This window comes from Lissotriton vulgaris, chromosome 7 (assembly GCF_964263255.1).
Source record: "Lissotriton vulgaris chromosome 7, aLisVul1.2, whole genome shotgun sequence".
Taxonomy (NCBI): Eukaryota; Metazoa; Chordata; class Amphibia; order Caudata; family Salamandridae; genus Lissotriton; species Lissotriton vulgaris.
The window spans coordinates 108,464,799-108,489,549 of record NC_141695.1 but is presented as its reverse complement, the minus strand read 5'-3'; positions in this window follow the sequence as shown (position 1 = coordinate 108,489,549).

Here is a 24,751-nt window from a genome sequence, read left to right as displayed (position 1 = left end):
TTGAAGAGTATTCTTTTATGGAGGGGTAGCCAATGCAGGGTTTTTAGGGCTGCAGAGATTGAGGATCTACGGGGTAATTTTAGAACCAGGCGAGCGGCCGTGTGAAGGACGCTTTGGAGTTTGGTCAGAGTGGATTTTTTAGTCCCGGCCAGGAGGCCGTTACAGTAGTCGACGCGTGAGATTATGAGGGCCACTGTTACAGTTTTCCTGGCCTCGAGGGGGAGAAAGTCGAAGAACTTTCTAAGAGATTTAATAATCCCAAAGCATCTGCCGGCAACATTTCTGGTGTGTTGATCGAATGATAGATCTGAATCAAATAATACGCCAAGGTTTCTAGCTGTTGTGACGGTCTGGGGGGGGCAACAGAGTTATCCGGCCACCAAAGGGCTGGGCAGAAGGAGGTGTTCTTTCCGATGGGGAGGATCTCTGTTTTGCTAGAATTCAAGTCAAAAAAAGGCTTTATTTCGACATAAAAAATATCTTAAAAAGCATACATACATGATGAATTCAATTTTTAAACATTACTAGATAAAAAGCATAAAAAACCCCTTACGTACTAGGAATCAACATTTTTTCCTACAATTTCTAGAGGGGGAATTATTTAAATTAGCTAAAAGAGTTAGGCCGAAAACAGACGATAAGTTTAAAATCATGATTAAACAATTTGCCTAAGTCTTTTTGACCGAATCCGCCATGCCCACCCTAGGTATTTCGAGGTGGCGCATGCAAAAAATGTACGAGTGTCTGTAAGTAATAACCTTAGTGCCACGTTACAATGTCTGGTGCCCAAGGTGAGACACATTGGTTTAATCCATTTCATACGAGGAACCTTGTAGGCAGGGCACTCGAATAACAAATGGGGGACAGACTCACGACGCTGAGGGCAGAAGGGGCACCATGGAGCAGTCTGATATGGAATTTTCCAGTGGCATGTGAGCTCCATTACAGGGAGAAGACCTACTCTAAATTTAAAATACAGGGATCTTTCCCATGGGGCAGAGATAATGTCCAGATACAGTTCTCTGATGGGAACATCTTTAAACTCCACGAAGTTTCTAGTCGACTTACAGGTCGTTGAAGAAGAGTTTCTTTTGTTTGCCACCCATGACCAGTAGAGTTGTTTTAACGTAGATTTGGGCGGGGCTGACTGTTGGTGCCATGCTTCTTCCAGCCCCAGGTTGGCAAGTAGGGCCTTGATGTCCCTTAGCCATTTTATTTTTGCCCAACCTGTGGATTTGATTATCTCCCGAAGGCCATCCGCATAACTTGAGAGCTAAGGCACTCTCCAGATGCGGGCCCACAGTAGCAAGGGGCGTAACTTTGCTTGCTCTTCAATCGCCCGACAACCCATGTCCAGTTGCAATGGTAGGATGGGGACAGATGGACCGAGAGACATTAGACTTCTCAGGAAGGTGTTCTCGGCTCGAGTTAGCTCTTTCATATTTGACATCCCCCAGAGCTCTGCCCCATAGAGTGCTGCACTTACTCCTCTGGCCGAGTAAATGTCCATTACTGCCGCTATTGGTTTTGTGGAGGCTGCTCTCTGCTCTTTCAGCAGGGCCCCAGTCACTCTTTTCAAGCTCAACAACATTTTGGTCAAGTGACAGTCCCATTTCATGGAGTCCACCAGCCGAATGCCCAGATAGTCGAACATCTTGGTTCTTTCCAGCGCAACGGACCCCAATGTTGGCGGGGGCCGAGTTTTTGTGGAGGGTTCAAAATGAGATACTTTGTTTTGTCTGTATTAATACAGAGACCTCTCTGCTTGCAGAACTCTTCAAAACCAGAGAGAAGCTGCTGGAGGCCCATTGGGGATTTTGACAAAAGTAAAGTATCGTCAGCAAAGAGCAGGGTGGGGATTAGGCGACCTGCCAAACGGGGCGCATCTGCTGGTATCTGTGTCAGGAAGTCCACCACCCCATTTACATAGAGGGAGAATAGGATTGGGGCAAGTACGCAACCTTGCCGCACACCTCTAATCACCTCTATTCTTGAGGTCTTTTGACCATTTGGCCCCCAGCGTATTTGGGCATAGTTATTTTCATGGAACCTCATGATCAGGTGGAGCAAGTAGGGTGGCATACCAAGGTCGCACAGTACCTTCCATAGGTTGTTTCTGGGCACCAAATCGAAAGCCGTCCGGAGGTCGATGAAGGCCATGTATAAGGTACCCTTCCCAATCGTGACGACCTTCCAATGGATCATGAGCAGCCTTAACGATTGTTCTATTGTTCCTGTGCCAGCTCTGAACCCAGCCTGGAAGTCCGAAAGTATCTTGTTTTCATCTGCCCACTGCTGAACTCTAGATAAGAGGACCTTGCCCGCTACTTTTTGAGAACAATCTATCAGGCTGATCGGCCTGTAATTAGCTGGGTCGTCTCTTGAGCCTTTCTAGTGCAGGGGGACCACCTCGGCGGCCATCCAAGAAGTAGGGAGGGGGGCCCCTGCCATAGCGGCATTCAATAATGATGCAATTAGCATACCCCATTCGTCTGTGTCCATGCGAAGAAGGTCGCCAGGAAGGCCGTCAGGACCAGCTGCTTTGCGAGGGACCAGAGATTTTATAGCAATTTCAGCTTCTTTCCTGGTGAATAGACTTTCCTCATAGCTCCCATCACCTCGAAGGATCTGTGGTAGTGGGAAGACCATCGCTTCTACTGCAGGTGCTGTGTACAGTTTTGAGAAGTGTGAATACCACACATCTTCGGTTATGTTGCATGTGATGACAGTGTCTAGAGGTCTATTTTTCTTTCGCAACAAGTCCCAAAAACCTTTAGCGTTTTTTTCTACGCTGGCAACACGAAGTTCCTGCCAAAAGGCATCTTCCCAATCTCTCCTTGCTGCCTTTAGCACAGATTTGTAGGACTTGCGTTTGGTAGCTATTAATGTTGCATCACCGCTCTTTACTGCCAGAATTAGGGCTCTCTTTCCAGCACGGCACTCCGACGAGTACCAGCATGATTTGCCCTGACGCTTGTCAAGGTTTTTGTTTCCCTTGGGATTTAGTTTGACCATGAACAAGTCCCCAATCGACGTCGAAACCTCGCTGAACATGGCTGAAATCTTGTGCGGGCTGGGAGGGTGACTTTCCAGAAGTTCACAAGCTGCAGCAGTAACGGCTCTGATGCAGGATAGTTTTTCTTCATCAATAGCCACTTTGTCCCACTTTAAGCGTCTGAGGCAATTCGAGGGGACCACCCCCCCCCGATGACCTTAGCTCGGATGCGTCATGAGCTCCACAAGATGAGCCGCTGTCCCTCCACCAGTATGTTAAGGATAGTGAGAGTGCATTGTGGTCACTATCCAAGGAAGGTAGAACTATCATGTCCTTCATGTGGGCCCACAAAGGAAAGTTTAAAAGGATGTAATCTATCCTAGATGAGTGACCCACCCTATTGTACGTGTGTGCCCCCGCTAGGTCTGACCGTGTTCTCCCGTTGGCTGCTCTCAAGCCGTACTCTAGTGTGAGGGAATTCAATTGGACGATTCTAGGAGTCCATCTTTTAACAATTGGAAGATCGAGGGACGGGACGCCTCTCCTTGAATCTTCGTCGTACATGTCCAAGGATTCGTCGGACAACAGGGGCTCAAATGTGCAATTAAAGTCCCCCATAACCAAAATTAGGGAGTCTCCACGGCACTCCCCTAATGCTGCCTCCAGAGCCATGAGGGTTGGTGACGAAGCCCTCCCTGAAGCCCCACGTGTGTAAATGTTGAAGATCTCCAGCTTTTCTGCTTTCCTTGGGAATTTAATTGTGAGCCACATCAGGTCTGGGGATTTTTGGGGGTGGTGGTGTACTCCCCATCCTAAGGATATATCGACCCAGACTAGGAGACCTCCAAAAGGGCGCCCTCTTCCCGATGCTGGGATACCTGCCGGAACAGAGAAGGTGGCATAACCTACTCTATGCCTTGGTTCCACACACCACGTTTCTTGGAATGCGCAAACTGCATGGGGCTCAGTGAGCGCCACCCAGTCCGGAGCATCCAACTTGTTATTTAAGCCTGCCACATTCCAGCTGATAGCTTTCAGGGTAGGATGAGTAGGAGACTCAATATATCCAGCTTCCCCACCCGGTGCCCCCGAGATTTGTACCCCGTCCACGGACTCAGTGAACTCAGTCCGACAACCTAAGAAAGAGGGGATGGGGGAGTTAGGCGCGAGATGGGGCGCAGGGGTGTTAACTGATGACGGGGAGACCCCCCCAGCTATGCATGGTGCGATAACCTTAGGTGGGGGGACGTTTATTACCGCTTTATCACCAAGTCACCAACCCCATCCCTGGGATGGGGCCGCTTGGGTCGGTGTCAATGCCCTTGCTCTAGCATCCAAGGTTGGGTAATGCGGGTACCATGCACCTCTACCCCCATCCGGCAAAAACTTATTGTGCCCAGATGACGGGGGGGGGGACGATAAAAGTACCCCAAGTCCCTAGTTTGGATGTCACAGAAGTTGTGATGCGACTGCTGGCTGCAGATCATACCTGCTGCTCTAGGATCGCTGAAGTTGATCAGCACGCAGTCCCCAGTTAAATCCTTACGTCTGTTGCCAATCCACCCCACACGACGAACAAAGGCTATTCTGCCATCAATGTGCCCTGGGAGGGGTCTATTTGCTTTAAGCCAGGAGAGGGTCTTGTGCTTAAGATCGGAATACAACTCACAAGAACCCTCTTCAAGCTCCGGAACCCCCGTTAGAATTACCACAAACGGTTTACAACCAGGGGGGAGGCTAGCATTAGGTGTGTGCCTTTTCGCCCTGTCTGTTGGTGTTTTAGCTGGGGATTTAGCTAAGGGTTTAGCTAGGGATTTAGGCGCAGCCTGACTGCCAGGGGTGGAAAGGGATGGAGTTATATTTCCATTCGACGTGGTTGGCAAATTTCCTACTGCTTCAGAGGAGGACGCTATTGGCTCGGGATTTGGAGCAAAGTTGACCTTAGGGGCCTTAAGCGCATGGGTATTGGGTTTTTTCTTTTGGCAGCCCGAGCTGGGCCCAAGAGTAGGGGTTTGTGGGTCAGGGCTGATTCCAGTGTTAGATTGATGTGACTGAGTGGCCTCCCCCGGTGCAGGCGCTTTTTTACGAGACATTGGTTCAGAGGAAACTGAGGTGACAGCACCACTCCTTAACCCTCCATTGTCTTCGCCCTGTGCCTTGGAGTGGAATTTGACCAGTGATTTCACAGCGTAAAAATTGTCCAACATTGATTGCTCAAGGGTGGCTAGTTTACGTGTGAGACTATCAATCTTATCTACAAGGGGCATCACCACAGACCTGATTATGCTCTCGACATCTAAAGGTGGGGTGGCAATGTCAGTATGCACAACCTGGGGGACTGTGGTGGTACCTAGAGGAGCTGACGAACCTGATGTGCCCTCGGACACAGTAACTCTAGTATGGATGGTAGGGGTTTTTGGGTGTAGAACAAGGTTTGTGGTGGAACCCCCTTTGGTCGCATTGTGTCTGCTTACTTTGCTGTGCGGCTTTTGGGAACCCCCCCTGCGAGGACTAACAGGACGCTTTCTCTTCCTGTGTGCAACTAGTCCTGGAGCTGATTTCCCTGATGGAGTAGTTTCAGGAGCCGCTGCTAGGGATGTGCTAGCTTCGAGAGATACGGCTGTGAGGGGAAGATTTGGGGCTTCGTTGGGCATCGCAGAGGGGCTAAGGGCTTTATTGATCTCAGGATCAAGTTCATAATTTTGTGCCCCCAGCGAAGGATCAGTTGGATCGGAAGAGTTTGGGTGTATTGAATCATGAGCAATGCCTGGTGCAGTGGTAGTTACCCTTTCTAGGCTTGCCCTAATCCGACTCACTCTCTCGTCAATGTCCGGGGAGTCAATTACCACCAAGGGTGTGGTAGGTACGTTTACAGGGCTGGGGGCTAGGGCAAGGGCGCCCAGAGAAGAACGCTTGTGTGATAGGCCCCTGGAGTCCCGGGATAATCTTCGTTCAGCTAGAATTATCTCCTTTTTCACAATGGAGACAGCCCGAGTTATAAATTGGTCCATTGTGCCTATGACTACGTCTCCCGCAGCTTTCCTAGATTTGCTTGCTCTGGTGCCTGTGGCCATGCTCTTGTGGTTCACGTGCACGCTTAGCAGAACCAAGAGATGTGGCCCGGCCCGGCCTCTTCTGGCCCCTGATGGCCAAAGATGATCCCGCCCTTGTCCCGGGCTTCTCCCGCGATGCTCCCGCGTGCTCCCGCATGACGGGGAAGAGGCGTTCCTTTATGGAAGCGTGAAGTGAGGGGTGGGAGGGGCAACAGGTCAGCAGGTGTGCCGGAACGCAGGGGCTCCTGGTTAGTTGAGTCCCTGCAGCGGCAGCGCTGATGGATCGAGCGTGTCCCTGCTCCCTCGAGTCTCTCCTGCAGACTGTGAGCAAACGTGCTCCCAACAGCCTCACAAGCCCAAAACAGCGACGCGGCACCCGCGGAGCGTGTGCGGCTAGTTGTAGCAGAGGGCAGCTACACCAATGTCGACAGCGGTCACAGGAAAACGCCGGTGAGCCCTTGGCGTGTGAGTGTCCCCTAGATGCTAGAATTGCATCGGAGGTGATTGACGTCCATCCATTGGAAGACTGCAGTTAAGCAGTTTTTAAGATTGAGCTCAGCTTTGTTTGAATTGTCCTCTAGGGGTACGATCAACTGACTATCGTCGGCATATGAGGTGACAGGTATGCCGAATGATTCAATCAAGGTAAGAAGAGGGATGAGGTAAACATTAAAAAGAAGGGGACTGAGGATGGACCCTTGAGGAACTCCAGAGGAGACCTTTTTGTCCTTAGATTGAAAAGGGCCTAGGGCGACAGTTTGGGACCTGTCGCTGAGGAATGATCTTATCCATGAGAGGGCTGAGTCTGAAATCCCTATGTCCATCAATCTGTTGAGCAAGATAAAGTGAGATATGGTATCGAACGCTGCTGTGAGGTCGAGAAGTATAAGAATGGCTTTCTTCCTCTGGTCTTGCAGCGTTTTGATTGTGTCAGTCAGTTCGATCAAAGCTGTTTCAGTTGAATGTTTGGGACGGAAACCGGACTGTTGAGGGTGGAGTATATTATGGGTTTCCAGGTAGGTTTTGAGTTCTTTATAGACTAACAGTTCAGTTATTTTTCCCAAAGCAGGGAGAAGGGTGATAGGGCGAAGATTGGTCAGGTCCACTAGGGATTTGTTAGCCTTCTTCATGAGTGGTTTGACAACACCCTTTTTCCATATGCAGGGGACAGACCCGGAACTGAGTGACGAGTTGACTATGTCATTGATGGTGGGGTTCACTACATCTATGATTTGGTGGAGAATCATGGGGGGACAGGGATCGGACGGGGAACCGGATTTGCAGGAAAGAATAGCTTCTCTGGTCTGAGCCAGAGTGACAGGGGTGAAATTTTTAAGACTACCAACTGGTGATTCAAGTTGGTCAGGGCTGGAAGGCCCTTGAGGGGTTGGAGAAGGGGGGAAATTCCTTTGGATGGAGGCGATTTTTTCATCGAAGTAATCTGAGATCTTATCGCAGAGATCTTGGGATGGGGGATTTCGGGTTGAAGGGCTTTGGGCTGTGTAAAAGTTTTAACTATAGAGAACAAGGTTTTTTGTTTCTGACTAGCTTCTTTGATGGCTTTTACGTAATAGATTCTCTTGGCTGCTTTAATGTTAGAGAGGTAGATTTTCCTCTGTTGAGTATAGGCAAGACGGTCGTCATTGTCGTAAGTACGACGCCATTTACGCTCAGCTTTCCTGCAGAGTAAGTGAGTGGTTGCTAAGTCAGGGGTAAACCAAGGGGTATTTTTAGTTTTCTTATGAGTTCTGCCGCGGCGATTGGTGGGGATACGGTTTTTAATTTCTTGTGCGATCCAGTTGTGGAAGAGATCTGCATCTCTTTCAATGTTGCCTGATAGAGTGGGGAGTTGGGATTGGGGAATGGGATTAAGGGTGAGGTTTTCCCGGACAGTTTTCCAGTTGACCGAGTAGTCGCGATGGGGATTAGTTTTTTTTATAATTTGAGAGTGACTATTAGTGATGTGGAAAGGGACCAGGCTATGATCTGTCCATATCTGTGGGAGGGGTGGCAGGGTTATGAGAGAGGGAAGATTAGTGCAGACACCATCAAGGGTGTGTCCTAGAGAGTGGGTAGGCAAAGTGACACTTTGTTGGAAATTGAAGATTTCAAGTGTCTGTAAGAAACTGTTAGTTTGTGAGTCAGATGTAGACTCAAGGTGCAGATTGAAGACTCCTAAAAGAGTAAAATGTGGATAACGAAGAAGGAAATGTCCCTGGGCGTCGCTAAGGGAGTCAAGAAATTTAGAAGCGTTACCGGGAGGGCGATAAATCAAGCCACCTGAGAAAGAAAGGGAATGGCCAAGTTTGATGGAAAAACCCATACCTTCTGTGTCAGTTAGGGGGTCTAAACTGAATGTATGGCAATTGAAGGTGCTTTTCAGGATGATTGCAACGCCTCCGCCTCTTCTTTTTACTCTATCCTGTCTATGAAAGGAATAACCCTGGGGGAGGGCAATAGCTATATCTGGGTTGCTGTCCTCTGTGAGCCAGGTTTCTGTAATCAAAAGACAGTCCAGATCGGAGTCAGTGATAAGATCGTGAATATCTTGGCTGTGTTTACACATAGACCTAGCGTTGATCAAAGCGCCTTTAAAAGGGGGCAGGGAATCTTTAGGGAGGGGAAGGAAAGGGGATGAATGGGCTGGGAGGATTGTGAGTGGCCAGCGGCAGTGGATGCAGCCAGCCGGGCCGGATACCTTGGATAGGTCGAGATTACCCGGGCAGTCATGGATACCTCGTAAAAGATGGAGATCGCTAGAGAGGTATCTGATACGTGGGGCATTTAGGGCAGGGGTTCCTGCGTCTGTCGCGGTCTTGGCGCGGACGGGCGCAGACGGGCTTGCCTTAGGTGCGCCTTCGGCGCGCAAACGGCGCTCCCGCTGCGCTCGTCCGCTGGGCTTCCTGCCTAGGCACATGTTATAGGAAATGAGAAGAAAGGGGCGTGGCCTCAAGGGGCGTGGCTAGCGAGCACGCCTGCGATGGCGGACGCTCAAACAACAATCAATTACCACAGCAGCGATCGGTCGGCTGCGTGGTATGAGGTCTTTCAGTGGGTCAGGTAGGCTTTTAGGAGTTTGTAATATCAACTATTAAAAGCAAATAACACAGTATAAACAATTTTAAAATTAGTAGAGGTGTACCGCCAGAACCCGGCTTCCGCCTCAGGTCTGGGAATCTGGATTCCGAAAAGGCTTGCGAAACGGCGCCTTATCACAGGGCGGGGGGCGTGGCCTCAAGGGGGCGTGGCTAGCGAGCACGCCTGCGATGGCGGCCGCTCAAACAACAAACAATTACCACAGCAGCGATCGATAGGCTGCGTGGTATGAGGTCTCTCAGCGGGTCAGGTAGGCTTTTAGGAGTTTGTAATATCAACTATTAAAAGCAAATAGCAAATAACACAGTATAAACAATTTTAAAATTAGTAGAGGTGTACCGCCAGAACCCGGCTTCCGCCTCAGGTCTGGGAATCTGGATGAGGTTACTAGAACTGCTAAATATGAACCTTGTTTAATGAGAGTCTCCTTTACTTTGTAGTCAGGAAGCCTCCACAGAATACTATCTCACACAGAAGAGAAGCATAGCCTAGAGAATCACTGGTAGGATAAAACGTATGTATTTCTCATAGAGTAATTACTGTAGAGGTAGGTTGTTGTGGTTTATTCTCTTCCTCTTCTGTACATTAGGCATCATCAATTTGGCGAACAGCAGACCCAAAAGGCAGTCAGAAGCCAGAACAGGGGCCAGAGGTTTTCGGGGTGTCTCTTCTCTCTCTCCACTTCCCCTTTTGCTGGTGTACTTGCTCTTGTAGTGGAGACACTGGTGGGAGGACGATTGGGACTTGCAGCAATACTACCTCTGCGAAGTGTTCAGGAGCCTTCTGAAACCTTGAGGTTCAGACGGACCATCCAGCCCCTCTCACGCAAAATATCCATCAACAGATGGATCCCCTCCATCTTCAAGTGGCGGTAGACCACTCCCCCGTTGAACTCCTTGAGATTGAGAACTAATCTGGAGCCCCGTCCCTTCTTCTCCACCAGGAAAACCATGCTGACGAACCCGTGCGGATGATGCATGGTCGGAACAATCGCCCCTTTCAAGAGAAGTGACTTTAGCTCCTCGAAAATGAACTCTTGATCCCTTTGGGAGAAACAAAGAGGAGAGGGAGGGCGAGACTGACTTTGAGGTTGGTAAAACTCTATTCTGTACCCTTGGACCGTTTCCAGCACCCAAGCATCGTTGGAGATCAATTGCCAATTGTTCAGGAAAAAACGTATCCTGCCCCCCAGAACCACACTGCAAGCAGGAATTAGGCTCACCTGAAGTTGCGGAATCCTGATATCCGCCAGAGTATCCACCAGGACGTCCTTTCCGGTACTGTCCTCGCCCTTTCTTGGAGGGGTAGAAGTTGGACTTTTGGGAATAGTTGGAATCCTGATTCCCTCCTCTGTGGGACTGATACCCTCTCTGATTGGGTTGTTGGGAACCTCGGCCGGACGAACGTCCCCTACTTCGTCCGGCCCTGTTGAAAACTGGACGGAAAGACCGGCGAAGCGAGGCCTGAGCCTTATCCAGGCCACTGAAGGTACTGACAAACTGAGTTAGCTCTTTTAAAAATGGTTGACCAAAAAGTAGGCCCTGAGCTGCAGGGCCAGACTCAGAAGTGGAAAGCTCTGCCAGTTTGGGATCGAGCTTGAGAAGGATTGAACGACGCCTCTCACTGGAAAGGGCGCAATTGCCCACTCGATAAGCTCATCAGGGTCCACCATTGCAGATGATTGTTAGGCCATGAAGCCAAGATCCAAAATCTTGGTGAGCGGGCCCAGCAGATCCAGGACCTTATCCTGGCATGAACGCCATGAACGGTCAAGACCTTTTTTCGGATCCTTAGCAAATTTACGAAGGTAAGTTACCATGGTGGGATCCACCTCTGGTGTGTCAGCTAGATTGTCTGCCAGATCCGGTCTAGGGCACTCAGAACGGAGGCGAGCACAGACCTCCTTCTCAAAAGGTTGGCGGATGTTGTCTTGTACATACGCAGCCACCGCCGGGGAGGGGAGCCAAGCGGTCGAATTGGGATGGACAATGTCAGAGGGCTCAAAGGTGAGAAGGGGCGGATGGGTGGGGGGCATCCACAAAATGCTCCTTGCACTTCTTCTTTTTCGGAGGAGGTGACACATGGTCAGATGACGATGAGAAAGCTGGTCATCATCGTCAGCGTTAGTCGCTGCAGGCTTGGACTTGGCAGCGCAAAGGGACTTAGCCAACCTCTGAAAATCTGAGGCGTGAGGATTACCTGGGGAAGACATGGATTTTCGTGATGCAGGGACCCAACCCTGCTGTTAAGTATACTGAGCCAAGTGTCTCTTCAGAGGAGTAATAGCGCAAACAAGCGCTTTATTCATAGACTGTTGTACACCCCTATCAAGGTCTTCCACCAAGTCCTGCTCAAGAGACTAAGGGGCCTCCTCATCATAATCATCTTCGTAGTAATAATCACTCATCGTACACTAACAGTGTAATTCAATGCCCAGAAGATGTCAAAATTCCACTTGCCAAAGGAAAATTCCGGGGGGGTGACCAAAACCCCACAGCAAACCAAGGAAAAATGATGCAGTAAACTGCCACAAAATCAATTAGCGAGTGGAGGGAGGGCTTGCCATACAGAAAAAAAGGCACTCTAGGCAAAGCCCATGCAGTATTGTACAGCCGGCAGCCTTTAGTAGCAACCGGCGTCAGCAGGGGTTAATTCCTAGGCTGTGGGCGGCAACAGTCTCAAAGGGCATCTCTCAAAAGCTCCGGTTCAGTCAGAAGACCTCGGAGCGCCGAAAATAGCTACTGCGCATGCGCGGACACCGGCTGCCTCGGAATAGCGAGGAGAGCTCGTGCTGCAAGCGCGAGACCACCAGCACCCCAGACTCCCACTCCACGAATGTGGGACACGGGCACACAAGCGCCCGGACACCAAGGGAGGTGATACACGCTCCCAGCCGCGCCGCGCCATAACTGGAGAAAGAACGGTTTTTGAAAGCGGCACACGCACACAGCAACGCGGCACAAAGCGCGAGCACAGCGCTTATCAAATTATCAACAAATACAGAGCAAACTGCATAAGGTCAGAGAAAAATGCACTTAACTGGCTGCGGAGCAGCAAAGAAAGAGGAAGTGGTATTGTCTACATGGCCTTATATACGGCAGACTCTATGGTTGTTGCCCAAGTGCTCATGGGTATTGTGATTTTTAATTTGTTTTATTGGCTGCTGGGCATTTCTATTAAAGAAATGAGAATAGCATAATCAGAGCCTCCTGTCCTGAAAAAGAATTTGCCTAAAACAACAACAAAACTAACCGGAACAGAGGAGAAAGACTACACTAAAGTTCTAAATCTGCTACTGACTCCGTTTTTAAAAATTTTTAATAGGTAAAGGCAACATATATTCAACCTTGACAATGGTGACTACATTTCTTATTTTAATTTATTGTGTTATAATCAATAGACAATGGTGACTACTTTTATTGTGTTAATTATTTGTATTTGAATTTTAACATTTTACTAGTATGTTATAATTATATGCACAATTTACAGCCTTCACATTATTAATGTAATTCATGTGATAAAAGTCATTGATGTATTGAGATACAATCATTTAGACATAATTAACAGAAAATGGATTCTATATCGTCTGTAGTGCCTCCACCTAAATGTTTACAAGAGCCTGGTCTTCCTATTATGATATGGGAAGATTGATGTGAATCTTTTGAAACTTACCTTGAGGCTATAGGTGGAGAAACCTTCTTATCATCTAGAAAACGTGCACTATTAAAACACAATTTAGGTGTGGAAGGTAGAAAAGTTTTAAAAACCCTACCTAAACCTGTATGTGTTGTTTCCACTATTTTAGTAGCAGCTGTTGATAGATGTGCGCGCAATTGCATTGCATGTATGTGAAGTGATAAGTCACACAAATCTCAGGAAACATCAATTTCACCTGCTATTTTTCCTTCTAAACTGTGGGAAAAAGTTGCAATCAACATATGTTGTCCTTTTTGTGTTACGGGTATCGACAACAAATATGCCATTGTTTTAATGGATTATTTCACTAAATGGCCAGAAGTTGCATTTGTGAAGGATATCAAAGCTGTCAATGTAATTGAGTTCTGTGAAGAAGTGTTTCGCAGGGAAGGTTATCCAAATTCCATTTTAACCAACAATGGACCAAAATCTATTGCTGATGAATTTGCTAAATACTTAGATGATGTATGTGTTAAACATCTGACCACAGCTGTTTATAATCCTAGAGAGAATGGCCTTGTGGAAAGGTTTAACCGAGTGCTAAGGAATGTGTACAGTTAGGTAATGCAAATGGTGATGATTGCAAAAATCCTATAAAGGAGATGTTATGGTGGTATCGTAATACACCTCAAACAGTTACGGGTGAATCCCCTTTCAGTCTTCTTAAAGGCCGGGTAGCCAGTTCTAAGGTGAAACCTGCATGGATGTGCAATACTGACTTTAAAAAAATAAATAGGGGAGACATTTTGAGTAGAGTACATGATTATCAAAGCAAGTATGTACACAGACAGACATAATGACAGAATTAAGAGAGGTACGAGGGAGTTTATTATTGGAGAATGGGTACGAACACACTTATATGGGAATCAACTAACAAGTTTTTCAAAATGGTCCAAACCTAAACAGATCACCAAGGTTGAAGGTAACAGTGTGTGGTTGAATGATGGAAAGCGGGAATATGAGGACTATGACTAAATGTAATGAGTTGGAATGTGATGTTGGTTCAAAGGAGCAGGGGTTTGTACCTTTTCATACCAAATCATCCAAGGCACAAGAAGGTAAATTGTTGAAACGTGATAGGACCAAACCTATTTGGATGAAGGATTATGTTTGTATTTAGATACATGTTTACTGAAAAATATAACGTTTATTTTTCTTAGAATATAATTGTTAGATTTTTTTTATCTTTATTTTTGTTGTAGAAAGGAAGATATGTTGTATCTTAGCAACTGTACCTTAGTAACCTAGGGCCAGATGTAGGTAAATGCTATTTACAGATTCTCAAATACCGAAATTGACTGCTTCGGTATTTAAGAATAGGCAAATAGTATGTAGGTAATTTTTCGGTAAATTTTACCGAATCGGTTAATCTGTATTTCCCATTCATTCCTAAGGGCCTCCAGGCCTATAGGAATGAATGTGAATTATTGAATCGGTAGTTGGTGGTAAATAACAAATCCTTAACTGAGGAATGCACTCACTTGAGTGCCCTCTAGATTACGGATTCGGTAATTTACCGAATCGGTATGTTAAGAATTCGGTAATTTACTGATTCCTTAAGTTACCGATTCGGTAAAATACCGAATCCTTCAAAAATGCCACCTACATTCCAACTGCCAAATACCGGTCGGTAACGGCCGAAATTACCGAATTTCGGCCGTTACCGACCGGTATTTGGTGACCTACATCCGGCCCCTAGTTGTTGTAAGACATGTTCACTGTACTATGGATTGTAGAATCCAGGGAACATAGACAAAGATGAGCAGTTACTGAGGGAAGAAGGACCTCTGTGCCCAGAGGTTGTATACTACCAATAAACATCTTTAAACCTGCATGAAGCCTCTTGCGAACTTTAATAAGCTATTTCCTCTAAACTTGTAATGGGTTTTGTTTGATATACAATGGAATCAAATTCGGCGTTAGCATATTTCTGAAAGAACGAACTGCATGCACTCTCTTCCCTGCTGGAGCCTGGCTGTTCCTGTACAGCATAGTCTGTCATTGTACAAATGTGTTATTCACTCGTCCCATTCTTTCTCTCATTGTGTCCCCATACAGTAACCCATCATACTTTATGTCGCTTTCCCTCTAAACAGAAGGAGAAATAACACTACAAAGTGTATGTTTTAATAATGTGCGCTTTTTAGCTGGGATTGAAATCGCATAGCACAGGGAGCAAATATCCCTCACCTACCAATAAAACGTGACCTCATGTAACAGGCCATGCAGTTAATTAAACAAGCATTTGCAATGCAATCAGTCTCGCCTTTGGGACCTTATATGTATTTAGCCAGGGTGTTGAAACATCTACTGTTCTTTGACATGGAGGGAAAGAAAGCAGCAAACTGCTTGACACGCCAGGTATGGGAACATATGTAAAGACATATTGCCTTCAGCGGGAAATGGTATAGTCCAAAGCTCTGTGTATAATATAAAACCAGGGCCTTCGGTGGTCATATGACTGAAAATAAAAGATTTGAAAAAAATATTATTGTCTACGTGTGCTCGTGGAAGACCATTTCTGTGGACTGGAATCTAGAGAATGCTAAAGTGATTCTGGTATTTTACTGACCTCTGCTATCGTTTTCTATCAAAAAAGTTAAATAGAGGCAGTTGCCAGAAAAATAAAAAAAGAGAAGGTACTTCAGCAGCGAGCAATTCTGGTATTTTACTGACCTCTACTTGTCATTTTCGATCATGACAGTTAAATAGAGGCAGTTGAACAAGTAGAAAGCAATTCTGGTATTTTACTGACCTCTACTGGTCGTTTTCTATTAAGACAGTTAAATAGAGGCAGTTAAACAGAAAAAAAGTCCCTACGCGGAAGAAGACAAGTCCTAGGGCTGATCTCTAGACTCCACAAAGTACATACAAAAATATGTATATACTAAAGTATATACAAGAGGTCCTGAATGCTCGACCTATAAACAGAAAATTTCACCAGTTTCTCAGCTTATCACGTCTTCACATGGCCTTGCAATGAGAGCACAACAGAAGGACCATCTCTGGTAGCCTCTTTCAGAAGTGCCCTTTCTAAATGAGATAGGAAAATGGCCTCAAGAAACAGAATAGGGGCCACACTCTGCTCGCTTTGATTAGCATTCAAAATAGCCTATTAAAAGCTACCAAAGTGAAATGATCAGATGTACAAATTGAGTGTTGAGACAGTAGCGGCTGGCATCTACGGGGAGATGGTGAGTGGGCGCATGTGCAAAACTAAAACCTTCCCGGGTGAATGCAACGTCGTCCACTCCGGACCTCCACAGGAACTGCAAGCTGGAGCCTGGAACTCCCTTGACCAATAAGGGTGCTGCTCTCATGCTGTAAGAGCAGCGCCCTGATTGGAGAGTGCAGCCTCACTCGGCTGTCCACAGCGACCTGGAGGCCTGCACTGGCTCTAACTCAGCTGTCTTAAGACAGCTGGTTTAGATATGTTTAAAGTGTACATATGTGGCTTGTCATAGAGGAAGGTCGGACAAAAAGGCATGCAAACTTTGAACATAAGCACACAGACAGCCCATCCTCCTCCCTGCTTCTGTCACTCAGCAGTTACCCTGCCCTCATCCTGATTATTGACTCAGGATGGGAATGAGAAATAAAATGGTAATGGGTTTTGGGGGCATTTTAAGTAGGGGACACTCCTCTGCTCCAACGGTGGAGCGGCCCCTGTGTTGATACTCATGGTCAGATTTACTATTCACTTATGTTGTCTTTGCTTCACGCAAGTTGACGAAAGGCAATGCAAGTATTGAAGTGGCATCTACAACGCCAACCAAATTGAGATTTGCAAGGCTTTGAGTCACTTTTCGTTTGCAGAGTAACACAATGCAGCTTCTTGCTTTACCCTGCGACAGATTGCAAACAAGATTTACTAAGCCTTTGTGCTGTCCTTGCGTTACACAGGGTGACACAGGCAAATCAAAGGCTTAAGTAAGATTTACAAATTCAAGCAAGAGGCTATTATCACATCCTTGTGTGAATGTATCATGCATAGGAAGAGAAATTGCCTCTTAGGATTATTTTTGTGCAGGAAGGTATCACTTCTCGCACAACAACAATCCTACCTGCAATGCAGGCATCCATGCACCGTGGTGCACATCTCCCTGCATTTCCACGAGGCAGCCTCAAGTGCCTCAAGTGCGTCAGCACCAGAGGGAGCTGAAATCTTAGTGAAAATGTCACTGTTCAGTTCTTTACTGTTCACGCAACCCAGTGCAGCAACTTTGCATGCAGGCCAGGGTTGGCTGAACTTTTACTAAACATGCCCCTACATGGGTAGAGCATTGCTATGCCCATGAATCCTCCCATGCATTTCCACATAGATCAAGATTTACTAAAGAATTTTCTTCCATGGTGAGGCGGGCATTTTGCAGTTTTCACTGCCCCTTACCACCAGGCATCCAACATCCATGCATACACATTAATGTACCCACTTTTACACATACATATATGGATATGTAACACCCAAAGACACACAGAAACCCTCATACACAAATATACAAACAGATACAAAGACCTTTGCACACACACAATCCCACGCACACACATACACACACTTCATCTCATACTTTCAAGAACCATATTTAACCACAACACCTACATTCACACACACATGCCTAACACATATACCCACCACTACTCAAGCACACAATAAAAGATCTGCGCACACATTAACACACACACATACATCTATGCCCATATGTTTATTTGATAGATCTTGTTATCAGAGAAAAATAATATTAAGTAAACAGTATTCTATCATATCTATTAGCATTTCAGAATGCAATAGATATGATATTAATCGAACTCTGTGATAGTGCATACAAGCAGCTAAGCCTAATGTATGTGGGATACTACTGTAAAGAATTTCAACATTAAGGATGATAAGTGAAACCTCTCTCGCTAAATCACAGCTGAAATCCATGATACAAAATCCCTAAGGTCAATTACTTCTCTTTGATAACAAGATCTATAGTCAGTGTAATCAAATCATGAACTGAGAGGTACAGCAATAGGGACCTGATTTGACTCCAGCTTTGCTAAATTGTCTGTAGGTTGTTGAAGGAGCATGTCTTCAAGGGATGGATGAGATTGTGAGTGTTATTTTGTGGATTAGATTATTAGATGATGTGTTTCTCATATGGAAATGTTGTGATGCAAAACAAATTATTAAAAAATTGAATATCAAAGAGATGAATCTTAACTTTACCAGACCATACATAGTACTCAGATTGCATTGTTAGACACCACTATCTTTGTAGATGGAGGCAAATTATCCAGTATTCTTTCAAAAAACCCACTGCTGCCAAAACTCTACTGCAAATCTCTACTGCATGCTGAGAGCAGCCACTTCATAGTCTCCTATTAGGAGATGATTTGAGGGCTAGGTCAAACTGCAGTACTGAATAGGGCAATCTTCCGGAGCAACATATTATGTCACAGAGGTTCAAGGAACATGGTTACCTTGCAGAAGCACTCAATATTGCTGTGCGAGTCAACATAGTAAAAAGGGATGATCTTTTAACCACTACCTAGTCAGAGATACCAAAAAAAGTTCAAGAAGTTAAACAGATCATAAGTAAACACTGGGCATTAGTCCAAACTGGTCATTTTCTGCACCTGTTATTACAGACTGACCTTGAGTATTGTTTAAGAGAAGTAGCTTCCTAAGAGACTAATTCACCCCCAATCTGATCTCATGTCAATTGTTTCCTTATGCTGTCAGACAATTAGGCCAGCGTTCACAATCCATTAGGAAGTTGTATTTAATTCCTTCTGATTCATGATTACACCCACATGTGCAGGATAATTTTTGTAAGTCATGGAGTGGAAAAATATGTAATATCTGAACTTTAAGATGATTGATTCCAATCATGTATTGTTCCTCGTACTGGATTAGGAGCAAGTTACACTCTGGACAAAACACTTGACTAAACTGTTGCACTTCTGTTTTATGTTTTATTGTGGTGAGTGTCCTAAGTTTTTTTTGATTATTAATTGATTGTAATGATTTTTACAATGCAATAGAATAAAAGATTAAGATTAAGGACAGGAATGCACTGTATAATGTTAAAAATGGCACATTCATGCCCTTTCCCTTTCGTGAAGTTCACCGCAGCAAGGTGGCTTGCTGTGCTGTGTGAAAGTTTGATAAATGTGCCCTTTTGTTTTAATTTTGTCACATAGGTAAAATGGTAATATGTGTGCTCTGAAAATGTGCCTCTCATTCTTTTGACATGTAGACTGGTATTTACTTTTCTTTCTCTGCCCAGAAAGTGACAGGAATTTGTAATGTGAACTATGTGGCAATCTTTCAGACTTTGAATGGGGAGAGGAGTTGGCCTAACGGCTAGGGCGCTCGACCTCGGACCTGGGGATCTGGGTTCGAGTCTGGGTAACGACGCCAAACCTCCTGTGATTCTGGGCAAATCACTTAATCTCCCCATGCCCTAAATGAATGTGTGTCCTCATGTAACGTAACTGGTGATATGTAAAGCGCTCAGATACCTAGTTCGGGTCTAGTTCGTGCTATATAAAACTCTGCAAAAAAAAAAAAAAGAATTGACTGGTGGTAGGATATTAGACTTTTAGGGCTAGATGTATCAACGCTTTTAGCGATCACAACTGGGCCGATCCGGCTCGTTTGCAATCGCAAAAAGGCATTTTAAAATATGTCAAACATTTGTAATTCGCAATATGGGTAAACACAATTATTTGCGATTACCTAATTTGCGAATGCAATTCTTGTAACTTTCGCAAATTGGCATTAATGAATCGCAAATCACCACCAACTTCCAGTTGGCGTTAATTTGAAAATCCTTAAAAAAATGCACTTTTCTGCAATTTTCTAAGTGCCATGTGGCGCACATGTATGTAAGGGCATGTATGTGCTTTCTCTCTGTTACCTTTTTTCTTTCTTTCCTTTCTTCTTCCTTCTTTTCTTTATCTCTTGCCTTTTTTCTTTCCTTCTTTCTTGCTTTTGTTCCTTCTTTTTTGCTTTCATACATTCTTTCTTGCTTTAATTGCTACTTTTTTATTTATATCTTTCTTTTATACTTTCCTCCTTTCTCTGTGAACTTTTTTCTTTCCTTTGTTCTTTCTCACTATCTTTTCTCTCCTTTTTTTTCTTTGTTTGTTTGTTTGTTTGTTTCTTTTTCTCTCTTTTTTCTTTCCTGCTGCCATTCCTTCTTTCCATCTTTAATGCTTCCATTCTATTCTTCTATCTTTCTTTAGTCCCTTACTTTTTTCAGTCTGTTTGTTATCCTTCTTTCTTTCCTGCCCTTTTGTTCTCCATGTTTCTTGCTTTCTTTCTATCCTCCTTTCTTTCCTTCTTTCAGTCTATCTTTTATATTTCTTTCTTTCTTGTCTTCCTTCTTTCTTTCTTTTTTCCTTCTTTCTTTCCATTTTCTTGCCTTCCTGCTTTTCTTCTTTCTTTCTTGCCTTTGTGCTTTCCTTATTTTATTTCCATTTTTGGATCGTTTCTTCCTTTTTTGACTTCTTTCTTTTCTTCTTACTTTCTTTTTCTGTCTTTTTTACCTTACTTCATTTTTTCCTTCTTTTGTTCTTTCTGAAAGGCAAGAGGGTGGCAGCAAGTGGCACAACAATTGGCTGTTTTAGGTCTTTGTTAGCCATGACCTTTTGAGTTTACTAAAATGATGTGTATGATATAGTTACACTTCTTCCATATGCCTGTGGTTGTGTCATTCACATTTTTCTCCAACCCACTTGAGCATGCATCAAGGGGCAACACTTCACCACACTTCATTATAAGTTATAGCATGCTGCCATTTTACAAAAAGCACATCAACACACAAAGTAGTTCACTTCAGTGCCAGGGAGTACTATAGTAATGAGCATTTTTTAGACCCAAAAATGATTTTGTCTGTAGACAATGTTTTCTATTTTTTTATTTTAGATTGCCTTCTGGCAGCTTCCAAAACAATACCTTTTTGCAAAAGCCATGACAAAACGAAACATGAATTGCCAATATGCTGGCGCAAGCGGCCATCTCTATTGACATTGCCAGTGCTTGTTTTCATGTAGATGACGACCGATCGCAGGACGTCGTCTGCTACATGAAAAGAGAAGAGTTTTGACTGTATTACAAGAGGCAATGCCCCCAGTGCTAAAAGCAGCTGAGCCGGTACAGGTAAGAGCGGTGGGCCGTAGAACAGGGTGACAGGGGATTTCGGCAGACGATGACCAGTTCAGATTAATTATTTATTTCATTTTCCCTGGTCATAGCCTGTCGAAATTCACCCTCACGCAGCCCCACCTCCCCTCCACCCCACCACTCTTGCCTGTACTGGCAGCAACAGGCATAGAGGTGATCTACTGAGATTTTTCTGAAATGAAGGGCTTAAACCTAAATTATCATCCAGCCTGCTTAAGCATTATGTCTTGAAGATTAAGTGAGTGTCACATAGAAATACAGAATTGTCAGAATGTCCGATTCCATTCAAGTACAAATGAAAAATTGAACTTGGTTGACTCCTCTGAAGGATTATAATTAACATCATTAGAAAATACAGCTTTATCATCTACTTTTGCTATACGCGTTATAGCCTTCGGCCTAACCATGGGCTAGTTGTGATTTGTGACTCTGGAAACATTTTCACAGTGAGGGTGCTGCCATCAGTGTTATGTCACTAAAGTAATAGTTATTATGAAAAATTGTGAACAATTCAAATGTCATACAAAGAACAAGTGCAGCAAATTAGCCACGCCCATTGAGCAGGAGAGTAGTAAAGGTGTGGTATGTAACTGGTGGTGAATTTTGGAGTAGCGCACTGCCATTAGCAGGCAGCATATTTTCCATTGAAATGGTCACAATAATTTGCCCAAACGTAGTTTTACTAAAAAAACTATAAAGCACACAACTAATAATGTGTTGAAATGTTCAGTGAATATTTACCATTTGCACATCATCAACCCAAGTGTATGGATTTATTTTGATCCTATTAAAGAAACTATTTCCATCACACTTAAGAATTACAAAAGACTGTGCTTCATTTATGCTTTCCTAACAGCTGCTATATTTTCAAATATTTAACCACGTACAATTTTGCTATATGTTACTAAGGGCCAGATGTATCAAGATTCCATTTTGTGAGTCGATAATAGCAAATTTTACAGATTCGCTATTATTGACACGCAAAATGCAATGTATGTAGATTTCTGCAAAAATGTTGCGAATCCTACATATTCCTTAATAGATAATCGCAAATTGCAATTTGCTATTAAGGAATGCCTTCACATTCATTCCTATGTAGGTACTCGCAAATTGCAAATGCATTTTTAAGGGTGATAGGGGTGCCATAAGGCCACCCTGATGCATCCCCGAAAAAGGTAAGTGTGCATATGTGGCGCACATACATGCCCTAAGGGAGAAAGAAAGAAGGAAGGAAAAAAGAAAGGAAGAATTAAAGAAAGAGAGGAAGAAAAAAAGAAAGGCAGTCATAACAAAAGTGTTACAAATGCTGCAAATTAAACATGATAAAGGCTGGTTTTCTTCCTGGGCAAAGTTTATTAAAGAACCATTGGTGAAATAGATGACATTTAGTCCAGAATGAAAGGATTCCCAAAAAATTGTCCACTTATGAATTCAAATGCATAATATTAAAGCCTTTGATGACTTAATACGGAGCAGTTCAAATGGAAGCTGCCAGTAAAAAAGGACACTCCAAAAGGAATGTACAGCAGGATTTGTGGGAGACAGAGACTGATACCAAGTGGAATGTGGCCTGTGCTCACATCTTGTAAAGTCTCCTCCTGTCATATCAGACTCTAAACACAAAGGCAGCATCAAAGTAACAAATTTTAAAAAAAACATTGACACACAAAGGAACTAACCTGTGTGCGGATGTGCTCCCTATGAAACAGCAAAATGCAGTCGCTCAACGTAAGTAAAGTTATCCAGTGCCTGAAGCACACTGACCACCACTGTATTCTGTAGTCCGTGGAAGCAAAATGTGAATGACACACAAAGAAACTAGTGGCTGAAGAGCTGTCTGAAAGCACCTTTAAATACGTATATTGTATATAAATCTTTTTCAAATCAAAAGGTCTTGGCTAACAGAAGACCTAAAAAGAGTCTTGACTATACAAAACACAATGCCTAGCATGTACAGAGGTGATACATGTTTTTTTAAACAAGGTTTGTGTTGTAACTTAATTACCCCAATGGTACGTCCCATCCACCCCTTCCCCTCTGACCCAGTTGGTATGTCCTGCCCTGAAGCTTGTGATGGAATGTTGGGACACTCTCCAGCGAGGAGAGTGGATGGTTAATAAATGGACTTGTTTACCTGGTGTCTTGCCTTTAGACCCCTTTTATAATCCTAACACTGGCGACGGGACTGCGCAGGGGGCAGAAGTTAACCATCTCCCCTTTGAGTGCTCTCTCCACAAACTCACACAAGAGGAAGAAGAAGAACTTGTGTGGGAAAAAAAGGAAAAGGGAATGAACTTTAAAGAAAAAGGTCAGCGAAGCTTCGGAAAGGATGCAGTATGACTGGAGTATAAGTTTTCAATTTAAGCAGTTGGAGTGAATAAGAAGATAAAGATTAAGAGGTGAGAGCCAGTCTGCCCTCTTAGGCATCCTTCAAGACACTGTGTGCGTTGTTCCCCAGCTGTCACCGTGCACTGGGAGCGTAATAAGAGACTGACGGATTACAGAGCTGAAGGGCGCTCTAGCATCGTGGCTGTTGTCCTCGTGTTGCAAGTGTTGAGGGGTTGGCGGCTTCGCATTTCCTTGCGTTCTGTGTGGAAAAGTCAGAAAGCTTACCTGATTGTGGCCAGTGTCTGACTGGGCTGGCGTCGGAGCCAGGTTCCCCTTTGAAGCGCTGCACAGTCCTGTTGTCCCTGAGTGCCTGTGATACCGGTACGTGGGAGTAACTCTCTCCAAGGCTGCGCGACGATAAGGGGAGGAAAAAAAAAATAAAGGCTGGTGTAGTTTTCAAAAGGCCGCCGTGCAAGGAGCCTGGCAGCCGGGATCGGCATCGCAGCTGAGTGTCAGGAGTGGAGAACCTGACTGGAAAAGTGTTATATCGTCTGGGGCAACGTCGGAGCCTGGTTCCCCAGCGTAGCGCCGTGCTGTCCTGTTTCCTCCGAGTGCCTGTGTCACCAGTTCATGTGAGAAACACCCTGACGGCCACGAGGCGTTGTACAGATGAAGAAAGGCTGGTGTAGTCTCCAGAGGTCCGCGTTGTAGGGAGCCGGTAGCCGGATCGTCTTTGCATCAAAGTTTGTCAGGAGCGGGAGACTGAGGAGATTTAGATTCCTGTCAGCGCGTCTGAATCAACAGGAAGCCGGGAACATAGGACGTTCCCCGGCGCACCAGCAGCTAAGGGCCGGCAGTGGAGAAAACATTAACTCTTTCCTTCCAGCGTTCACTGCCTGCTGCCTTGCACAGCTGCTTGTGAGTTATTTGAAAGTGTAATCAGTCATGTGGCACCGACACAGTCGATGTTCATGCGGCAGTGAGAGTCTCGCACAGGTCGGGTGAACCAGGGAGACTATTAGAAGCTACACTTTTTACTAGCTGAGACTTATTTTATAGGAATCGTGTAACTTTCAAAAGTGTTCTCCCTTAAGAAAACAATATTACAGTCCTATGCTGGTGGTGTTATCTAGGTTGTAATTTTCCTTTAGGAAATTTTGCTAAGAGTTACTTTTTTTAGGCTCCTTGTGTAAATTTAACAGTCCTGGTGGAGGTGTTTATTTAGGAATATATTTCCCTTTTGTTAGAGGTCAAACATGCCGGCAGCAAGCATGAGCCAACCCCCACCCTTCTTGAATGATATAGGGGAGCCAGAAATCAGCTGGAAAGAGTGGATGAAACTCTTTGAATCGTATTTAATAGCTATTGGTGGGGAAAAATATAAGTCTGAAAGGAAAAAACACATTTTAT